This window comes from Schistocerca cancellata, chromosome 4 (genome assembly GCF_023864275.1).
Source record: "Schistocerca cancellata isolate TAMUIC-IGC-003103 chromosome 4, iqSchCanc2.1, whole genome shotgun sequence".
NCBI lineage: Eukaryota > Metazoa > Arthropoda > Insecta > Orthoptera > Acrididae > Schistocerca > Schistocerca cancellata.
Genome location: NC_064629.1, coordinates 176,984,306 through 176,994,423, shown reverse-complemented (window position 1 = coordinate 176,994,423; position 10,118 = coordinate 176,984,306). Strand labels below are relative to the sequence as shown.

At 39.7% G+C, this 10,118-nt stretch overlaps 1 protein-coding gene across 5 annotated transcripts in view; it reads left to right on the top strand.

Annotated features, from left to right (window-relative positions):
- The first annotated feature begins 345 nt into the window (after positions 1-345).
- The window catches only part of LOC126185177 (inositol hexakisphosphate and diphosphoinositol-pentakisphosphate kinase), a 578,601-nt gene continuing 568,828 nt past the window's right edge, over positions 346-10,118 (top strand). For 3 of the 5 annotated variants that reach the window (XM_049928024.1, XM_049928027.1, XM_049928022.1), the window contains exon 1: positions 347-613. The gene's annotated coding sequence lies outside the window, so the exon portion shown is untranslated. Of the gene's footprint in view, positions 614-10,118 lie in introns of all 5 variants that reach the window. The other 2 variants (XM_049928028.1, XM_049928026.1) reach the window with 2 other exon arrangements.

Here is a 10,118-nt window from a genome sequence, read left to right as displayed (position 1 = left end):
CACCAATGGAATCCCTCCGCAACCGCCACTGCTAACTCATATCGGTCTATTTCAAGGAATAAAACTATAAACATTCAGCATGTAGCCATGTTTATATATTAATTTGCTAAGTAACTGTAACATTACTCGTTCCACATCATTACGATTTACCGTACAGAATGATTCATGGAATATGAAACTAAGCAACTGTGATACGTGACGTCCATTTTGCGAGTCCCGCCGTCTATTTAATAACTGTGCGTTGTATTAAATGCCCCGCCTGACGTAGCATAAGCTATGATCAGTCTAACATATTAGACTATGATACAGTCGACTGAAGTAAGCGTTTATCATAGCAGAGATTATCGACGCTATCATTGTACATCTCTGGCCTAGCAGAAAACTTTGTGGACATGTCGCGATAAGTTTAAGATGCCGCAAAAGTTTTACTCTTGTGTGAAAGTCATTAAAGTGTTGAATAAATGAGAGATTGTGTGATGTGTAATGTGGTGGCCGAACTATAGACTATTATGTGTCTAGTGACATTATTCAGACTATCAGAAATAAAGTGTATTTGTACGCATCGTTTTGCCTGACTATGATGTTTCAGACAGAGAAGAAAGCAGGTGACTGAGTAAGTGTTCACTGATTTCAACCACAGAAGTGTTATGTAAACGCCTATATTCTAGGAAGAAAGTTCTTCATAATTTCTGAATACATCCGCAGCCCTCATTCGAATAACTGTAGGATACTCAATCCAATAGGTTAAGTACTAACGTACAACAATTGTTTATAATTATTCTGACATGTTAAGAATATGTCAAGTGTGTGATAATTGTCCCACGGACATTGTGACGAGTTGTTCTGCGCAGTTAGGTTACTTAAAGAAACTGCGACTTAAACCGAATGTACCAATTCCCTTTGTTTTACTATCATGACATGTCTCTTCATCTGGAAAGATAATTTAAAATCTAGCACACGTAACAGAAAAAAAAATTTTATATTTAAATTTTGATGCTGTGATTAACAGTTCTGAGTAAAATTTTGAGTAGGAATAATGAAAGTCTAAACAATGGGACATCTCAGTAGTTTGTGAAGTTGATCCAAATACAGGATAGTAAGCGTATAGCTAACAACAAATAGTGCATAAATCTGGCTGCAGTTATGCATCTAAGTACATAAAAAGGAACCGATAGGTGAGGTAGTTCATTTTATTCAGTCTGTACATTGAGAAAGCTGTAGAGGAAAGCAAAGAGGAATTAATTCACGGAGAAGAGTGTGTACTAATGTACCCACCTTGAAATCTTGTTTGATCTATGGCGTAGCACGAAGTCTGTGTTAAGGTGGGAGGTGATAATTTAGTTGAGTTGGCGAAGTCAACGGATATGGATGTGAAATAAAGGTTTTTGTAACAAATCGATCCGTGTGGTATCCTAATTCATAGCTTATCTATAGTTTAATTTCATCATTAAAACCACTGTTATTGAACTCGGTGAGACATGTTTTAAGTGGCTTTCATTAAGGTATTGAACAGTTTCATTCATCACATTATTTCAATGGATCTATAGTTTGTTAAATGATTCCTTTTGACACATGGACATATCGTCCCCATACAGAACTAACTTGGAACTTTCAGCGCAGTATTTTGTCATTTACATAAATCAAAAACAGAAGAGGACTCAATACTGAGCCATGAGGCAATTGATATTTTATATTAATGGTTTTGGATTTGTGAATACCACTTTCAGTTTTAAGCAGTACAAGCTGTTTATGGTTACTCATGTATCTAGCAGGATAGTAGCATTTGTACATAGTCAAAAGCTTTCTCAGGGTCAAGGTACATATCTGCAACATGTTGCTTGTTCTTTGTCACTTTTTGCCTCTTCAATTAACTGAGCATCTGGTGTGCTAGTTGACTTACATTTTAAGAATCTATTTTGATTTTCATAGATTAGGTTTTGTGTGTTTAGAAAACTTATCTTTTATATATATATGAATTTTTCAACTATTTCTGAAAAGACAAGAAGTATTGGTCTGTAGTTTTCTGTTTTATCTTTGTCTCCTTTTTTAAAGATTGATATTACCTGGGCTATTTTAGTCTGTCTGGGAAGGTGTGTGATTCTATTATATTATTTACTGCTCCAGGCAGAGGTACACACACATTTGATCTACACACTTTTAATACATTGATATTGAATCCATCCTGACCTGCAGAACTGGAAGATTTGAAAGAGCCAATGATGATTATTATTTCTTTGCAATTCATGATGGCTAGATAAATGATATGCTCAGATAGATTGCTTTTAAAATTATACTGCAGGTTATTATTTTTGTCATTGACAGCTGCTCCCACTGAAGAAATATATTCACTGAAAATATTCACTATTTCAAACTGGTCTTTCATAACCATCCCTCTGTGGTCAATAATAAAGTCCATATAGGATTTTTTTGCCTATTCTAAAACTGTTTCAATCCCCAGTCACAAGTAGTAACACAGTTTGTATCCACGCCATTAAATATTTGTCTGTTACAACCATTTTGCTATAGTTATGTTGTGCAGTCATCATAACTGAATATTTCCTAAGGTATTTTACATTTTGAAGCAATGTGGGTTGGCATAAGTTAGCAGCTCCCGTACCTCTGTATATCTTCATAGAAGGAACAGCCACTATACCAGATAATGCAGGTACATATTTAACTTATTTGTTTTGCACTGGAACATTTCATTCTTAACACAAGGCACCATTGAATAATTCATGTAACTGAAGCAATGGATTATCATGAAACTGCTATTTAAGAGCTGTAAATATTACTTAGGACTGAACCACATGGAAAATGCATTTGATGCTTCCAGGATTCTTAATTATATGGCCTTTACAATATGTAGGGTATTGGGCAATAAATATTTACTGTTTTCTTGCCAAAATTGGCAGTGTTTTCACTATTCTGTTTTCACATATCATACTGGTAGCTGTAGTGTGTGTGTCTATCTGCAATACTAATGTAGGACAATTACATGTAAAGTAATTAATACAACTGAATTTACGATAACACAAACTATTAATTGAAATCTAGTGACATTGCTAATTTAACAGATTCAGCTTCAGTAGGTTGAGTTATTGCCTTTAAGTGGTTATCTGCCAGTAGTTGCACCCTAAGTTTATTTTAAAACATGATATAGTCTGTTCTCCCCACACAGGTTACACCAATTCATGTAGCAAGTAATTAGAGCAGAACTATTTTTTTATGTAGATGAACAATTAAATTGAGATATTTTACCCAAATGTATTCAGCAAATTTCACCCATTGTGAGACGTAAGAATGCAAACATATAATACTTCTTGAATACCATGACATGAGATTGTATAGGAAATTTAGTAGAGGAGACATTTTAATTAACTGTCCTTAGGCCATTTAATACAATAGTATTGGACATGTCAGAAACATTATAGAAATAATATATACATATGAATCACTAACAAAGCAAGATAGGATAAGGTGAGGATCATATGAATCACTAACAAAGCAAGATAGGATAAGGTGAGGATAGGCAGGAAATTGGTCATGGCGTAATCAAAGAAACCATCCCAGCAGTCACCTTAGTGATTACGGGAAACTGTGGAAAACCCAGGTGAGAATGGTTAGATGGGGAATAAGCCCTGTTACACCCAAGTCATTAAACGACACACGTCGTTAAGACTAGAATAGCCACCTCACTCGGTACATGTTTGGAAGAGGAGAATCACAAAATACATCATCTACATTGTAAGTGCAACATGCACAACAAGTAAATAAATCAAAAAGAAATTTTGAAAAGAAAACACTACTAAAAAATTGAAACTAGAGGTACAAATTACATAATTCATGCAATTACTAAATACACAATTAGCCAATCAGTGACGTGGGTAGAATGAAGTGGAATGAAATTTTCTCTCTGCAGTGGAGTGTGTCCCAATATGAAACTTCCTGGCAGATTAAAACTGTGTGCCAGACTGAGATTGAACTTGGGGCCTTTGCTTTTTGTGGGTAAGTGCTTTACCCAGTGAACTACCCAAGCACAACTCACGACCTGTCCACACAACTTTGCCTTCACCAGTATGTCTCCTACTTTGTAAATTTAACAGAAGTTCTCTTTCGAAACTTACAGCACTAACACTCCTGGAAGAATAGTTATTGCAGAGACATGGCTTAGCCACAGCCAAGGGAGTGTCTCCGGAATGAAATTTTTGCTCTGTGATGGAGTGAGGTAGGAGACATACTGGTGGAAGTAAAGCTGTTAGGACAAGTTGAGTCATTCTTTGGTAGCTCAGTTGGTAGAGCACTTGCCTGCAAAAGGCAAAGGTCACAGTTCAAGTCTCAGTACAATAGACAGTTTAAATCTACCAGAAAGTTTCAGTGATCTAGGTAACTCGTGAAACTTTGATATGATATTAAACTCTTGACATGGCCACATTATGTAGCACTACTAAAAAGTATAAAGCATGATCACACAAAAACCTGCCAAAATTATAACCATCACAATTAGACTAGCATCAGATCCGATGTCAGCAGAGGTGTGTCTCACTGCATCTGAAGCAGAGGAAACAGAAAACCAACAGCAGACACTTTCATTGCAAAGACAAACACAGCACCGATTTTACATCAGTTAACAGTATTTAAAGAAACCTAACAATGACTTAGGGCTTAGTAATATTAAAAGTTAACATACTCATTTACATTGTAGAAACACTTTTCAACAAGAAGTGATATTAATGCTAATCTAAAATCCATTTCTTTCTTCAACCTCTTTATCTGGACAAAATATTTAGACCTATTGTTGGAGGGTTTTCAGTTTGAAGGCTGATGCAGGTAGATCATGTGCAAGCCTTTTCATCTCTGCATAACTCCTGCAACCTACCACCACTTAGTAGTTAAATCTCATGCCAACCACACGTAACAGGCTACTGTCCATTGACAGACAGTTTCCTCTTCCAGCTGGAACATCGAGCAGTATGTGAAGTGCGTAGTATACCAATTTCAGTACAGCATGTTTTAACTACTTGCATTTTATATGCAGGCATAAAGCCAATCCTGGGTTTATGTGGAAACATGCCTACCATTCCTGCCTACAACAGCAGTGCAACAATTTTAAAATCCTGTGACATGCCACGGATCACCCCTAAAATGTTGGGGAGAGGAGTCAATGAGCTCTTGAGTGGATAGCTCAACTAGGAATTTAGTATTTTTACAAATTGATGTAAATTTCATTCACATCACTTCAGAATCAATATTCATTCCTACAAATTTTGCATTTGTTACACGGTCCATGAAGATGCAATCTTCATTAATTTTAAGTGTTGCTTTCCCCTCTTCAAACTGAAATTTGTGGCATTAGCTTCTTTATTTTCAATGTTGCTTTATTCCTTATTGACCAGGAGTAAACTTTCTTGAGTGTTTCATTTTCTTTCTCTGTGAGGAATTCTCTAGTTTTCTCAAAGACAACAATATTTCTGTCATCAGCAAAAAGAGAATTTTTTCCCCGTGAGTGACACTACTGCGAAATTCATTGATGAATATTGCAAACACTATTGGTTTGTATATACTACCCTGCAGAACTCCTATTTTCATGTGTTTTGGTTCTGAAAATTGTTTTACTAAACATTCAGATGTACTTCAGGTAGATGATACCTCTAATCTTTGGACCTTATCTGCTAGACATGATGGGAACCAATTCGCTACCACTCTTATTCCTAATGCTTCTAGCTTATTTAATACAATCTTGTGGTCAGTGGTATCAGAAGGCTCAGAAATCTATACAAATAAGCCAGTGGCACAATAATATTTGTCTAGAGCACTAAGTACCAATTTTGTGAATTCTACTATGACTGAGCCTGTACTTCAAACATTTCAAACCCCCTCGGGGGAGGGGGGGGGGGTCGCGGTCTTTTGCATGTTAGTGCTTTGCTACCATGGGGCCCCAGCCTTTGTAGCATCTTTTCCCTTTTGTGCTGCATATCTGTCCTCTTGCTATTCCTTATCCCCTCCCTCGGGGAACATGGCTGGGGTGTCCCTGGGAATGTGTTCCACATTTTGAGTAGCTGACATCTGATCAGTCTCACCACTGTTTTTCATCCCTTTTTTCTTTCTACGTTCACCTTCTCTTATCCTTTCTCTGCTTCAGTGTTTGAGGTTCCTATTTTTCTTCTCCCTCCCTGTGTGCTCCCAAAGGCCGGCCCACGAGTCTTACGTGTAACAGGTGACTGGGTATCGCATAATTCCCAGCCCAGGGTTGACAGGTAGAGTTCACATGTACCCCTTATTACAGGCCAGCACCAGGAAGGGGTGATTGCCTGAGCTGCTACCTTCCCAAATTGCTGATTGGTCCCTCCATCAGGTGTTGAGGAGGTGTGACCTGAGGTGTAAACAATCACCTAAGGCAGGTCAGCCCCACTCTGAGGGGGGGGGGGGGGGGGGGTAGTCGGAAAGAGTGCACGATCGGAGACACTGACAGTCGTGGGGATTTTCCTGCAATGAGCTGATCATCATCTTCATAGTCAACGTCTACCAAAGGTAAACAGAATGAAGCTCCTGACTCAAAGACCCTCCAAGCTGGTTCCTCATCGTTTTATATACTGAAGACGGTCAGTCATTTGCTATGCTAAATCCATTTCTTATTCAGGCTGGTGTTGCAATTGCTGGCCCTGTGAAATCCTGCACTCGTTGACGCAATGGCACTTTGCTTGTGGAGACTGCTTCTGATTATCAAGCACAACTACTTTTTGCTACTTCGCTTCTCCATGGGTATCCTGTTGGTGTTGAGGCCCATCGAACGCTGAATTCTTCTCATGGCATTATTTACACTAGGCTGCTGGAAGGTCTGACTGAGAAAGAAATCCAAATACACATCTCTGATCAGTCCATTGTATGATGAAAAAGGTAGATTGCAGTCCATCGGGTGATGAAAACGGTAGATACATCCTCAGTGCTGACACACACTCTTTTTCTCACTTTTGAAAGGATGCTGCTTCCGTCAAAGTTCAAAACAGGTTATGAAGTTATCACAGTCTGACTGTACATTCGAAACCCAATGTGCTGTTACCAGTGTCATCATTCCAACCGCACTCAGATGTCCTGTTGCCACCCAGCCAAATGTGTAACTTGTGGTAGGGATGCTCACGAGGGCTACTGTCCGCTGCTTCCCCCCCCCCCCCCCCCCCCCCCTGCTGTATCAACTGCAATGGCGACCATGCAGCCTTCTCTCAAGATTTCCGTGTGTATCTTGATGAGTGGGCTGTTCAGGAGATCTGGGTAAAGGAAAAAGTGCCTTACCCGGTCATTCTCAAATTATTGGCTTGTCGCAAACTCTGCATACTACCATCTGGCACTCTCTGTACTGTTCTTGCTACGTCTCGTTCCATGAAGGACATGGCCGCACGGATGTGCAACCTCAAATTCAGCACCGTGGTTGTAAAATCATCCAGTGTTGTGGGTAGCATCCCTGTCTCTTCCTCCAGCTGTGCAAAAAGCCACCAAACTTTTGCCTTACAGGGTGAAGTCACCTGCTAGACAAGAGACCTGGCAGAGTGGAAAGGACAGAAGGGAGAAGGAATATTCCCACAAAGACCCATGTCGCCAGTGCCCACTGCCAACCACTTTTCTGTCCTGGACTCCATAGACAGACAGAAGGAGAATGCCAATGCCTCCGTAGATCTCGTGGAGCAGGATCCTCTAGCTTCTGCGCCCTGTAGTAGTGAGTCTTCGAAGGCTGGCAGTCGGCAGCTGCTGACCCCTTCATTTTTTCCCTTCTCCCCTTTCACTGTCATGACTCTCCTCCACTGGAATGTTTGCAGCCTTCAATCCAACAGAGGACTTCGGGCTGCGCTTACAATCGCAGTGTCTGCTTGTTCTCTGCCTCCAGGAAACACAATTGCATCCTCATAGCCTCTTTGAGCTCTTGCATTCCTTCCTTGTCCATTTTGGCCTTCTCCCAAGGAGGGCATCCCATCTCATGGGGGAGTCACACTGCTGATCCAGGATGATGTTCATAGTCAACCCATCTCCCTGGCTACCAGGCTTCAAGCTGTTGCAGTCTGCATTTTCCTTCCTCACGTAACCTTTTCCCTTTGTATGTTCACATTCCTCCGTCCTTAGATATCACCAGGGCAGACTTCCTCCAGCTTACGGGGCAGCTCATTCACAGGTTTCTAGGTGATGTGGTTCATTTTTTTTTACTTTATCCTCCCACCTCCCTTATCAGTATGTTATGCCTTTGTTTGTCACTGTTTCCTTTCTTGTGACATCTATCTATCTATCTCTTCGATCTCTCAAGAAGATATACAGATGTTGGGAGTTAGTAAGTCCTACCCACCACCTTTTACACGTTACACTAATAGTTTTTTCTTCTATGGAATATAAGGTGTAGTTTCCACATTTTTCTTTGCTGTCTTATTGTAATTATGTACATCATTGTTCCTTTTGAACTGTAGTGAATAATTTAGAAAACTTTTTTTTTAAAGATGAATTACCCAAGAACATTACTCTACATGGCATTATTGAATGTAAATCTGCAAAATATGTCAATTTACTGATTTCAAGATTTGTAATTATTCTAAGTGCAATGCGGCTGTACGAAGTTGTTTTAGGAATTCCAAAATGTTTTTTTTTTTTTTTTTCCAGTTTAAATTCTCATTGATATGCACATCTAACAAGTTTCCACCCTATTTATTGTTTCCACACCATGTGTTGGATTTATATTTGGTGTAGTATCCCTACTGTGCAGAACTGAATATGTTGTGGCTTTTTAAAACTAGGGTAAAACCATTCTCACAAAACCAGCCAATAATACTTGTAAGAACATTATTTACTGTTTCTTCTGTTTCTGTATGTATGCTGTGATTGAATACAATACTAGTGCCATTTGCAGAAAGAACTAATTCTGCTTGTTGTACACTAGTCGGAAGATCGTTTGCATGTATGGGGAACGATAGTGCACTTGAGACTGAGCCTTGGGGTCCCCATATGTGATTCCTCCCCACTCACAGTGTATTTTTTTAATTATTAAGTACAACTTCCTGCATTATTTTGGTTGGATATGCTATTAACCATTGGTTGACCATAAAACTTCAATTTATCTATTAGAATTATGTGACTCACAGAATCAAATGCCTTAGATAGGTTGCAGAAAATATTAACTGGCACTATTTTATTGTTTAATGCTTGTAAAATCTAGTGAGTGAACATGTAAGTAGCATTTTCAGTAGAGCAACCCTTCTGAAACTCGGACCATGATTTGCTGAAGATATTATTATTACTAAGGTGGGATACTATTCTAGAATACATCATCTTCTCAAAAATTTTGGAAAATGTCTGCAGTGAAACAGGTCGATAGTTATTGACAGCTCTATCACCTATTTTAAAGAGGAATGTAACAACAGAATATTTCAGTCTCTCTGGAAAAATGCATTGAGTTAGTGATGCATTACATATGCTAATCAGCTAGAACATTATGACCATCTACCTAAAGCCGGTATGTCCACCTTTGGCATGGATAACAGTGACGGTGCATCATGGCGTGGAAGCAATGTGGCCTTGGTAGGTTGCTGGAGGAAGTTGGCACCACACCTAATTCTGGAAAATTCTTCGGTGGGGGTGGGGGGCAGTAAGCTCTGACACCACGTTCAATCGCATCTCAGATGTGTTCGATTGGATGCAGATCTGGCAATTTGGGGGCCAGCATATCAATTGGAAATCATCACTGTATTCTTTGAACCATGCCATCACACTTCTGGCCTTGTGACGTGGTGCATTATCGACAAATGCCACTACCATCAGGGAAACATTGTCATGAAGGGGTGTATGTGGTCTTCAACCAGAGTACGATAGTACTTAGCTGCCATGGTGCCTTGCACGAGCTCCACTGGATCCATGGATGCCCATGTGAATGTTTCCCAAAGCATAATAGAGCCATGGCCAGCTTGTCCCCGTCTCGCAGGGCAGGTGTCAAGGAGCTCTTCCCCCAGAAGATGACGGATTTGCAGCCTCCCCTCCACATGATGGAGGTGGTATCGAGATTCATCAGACCATGCAACGCTCTGCCACTGTGCCAATGTCCAGTGCTGATGGTCACATGCCCATTTCAGTCGTAGTTACTGATGTCGTGA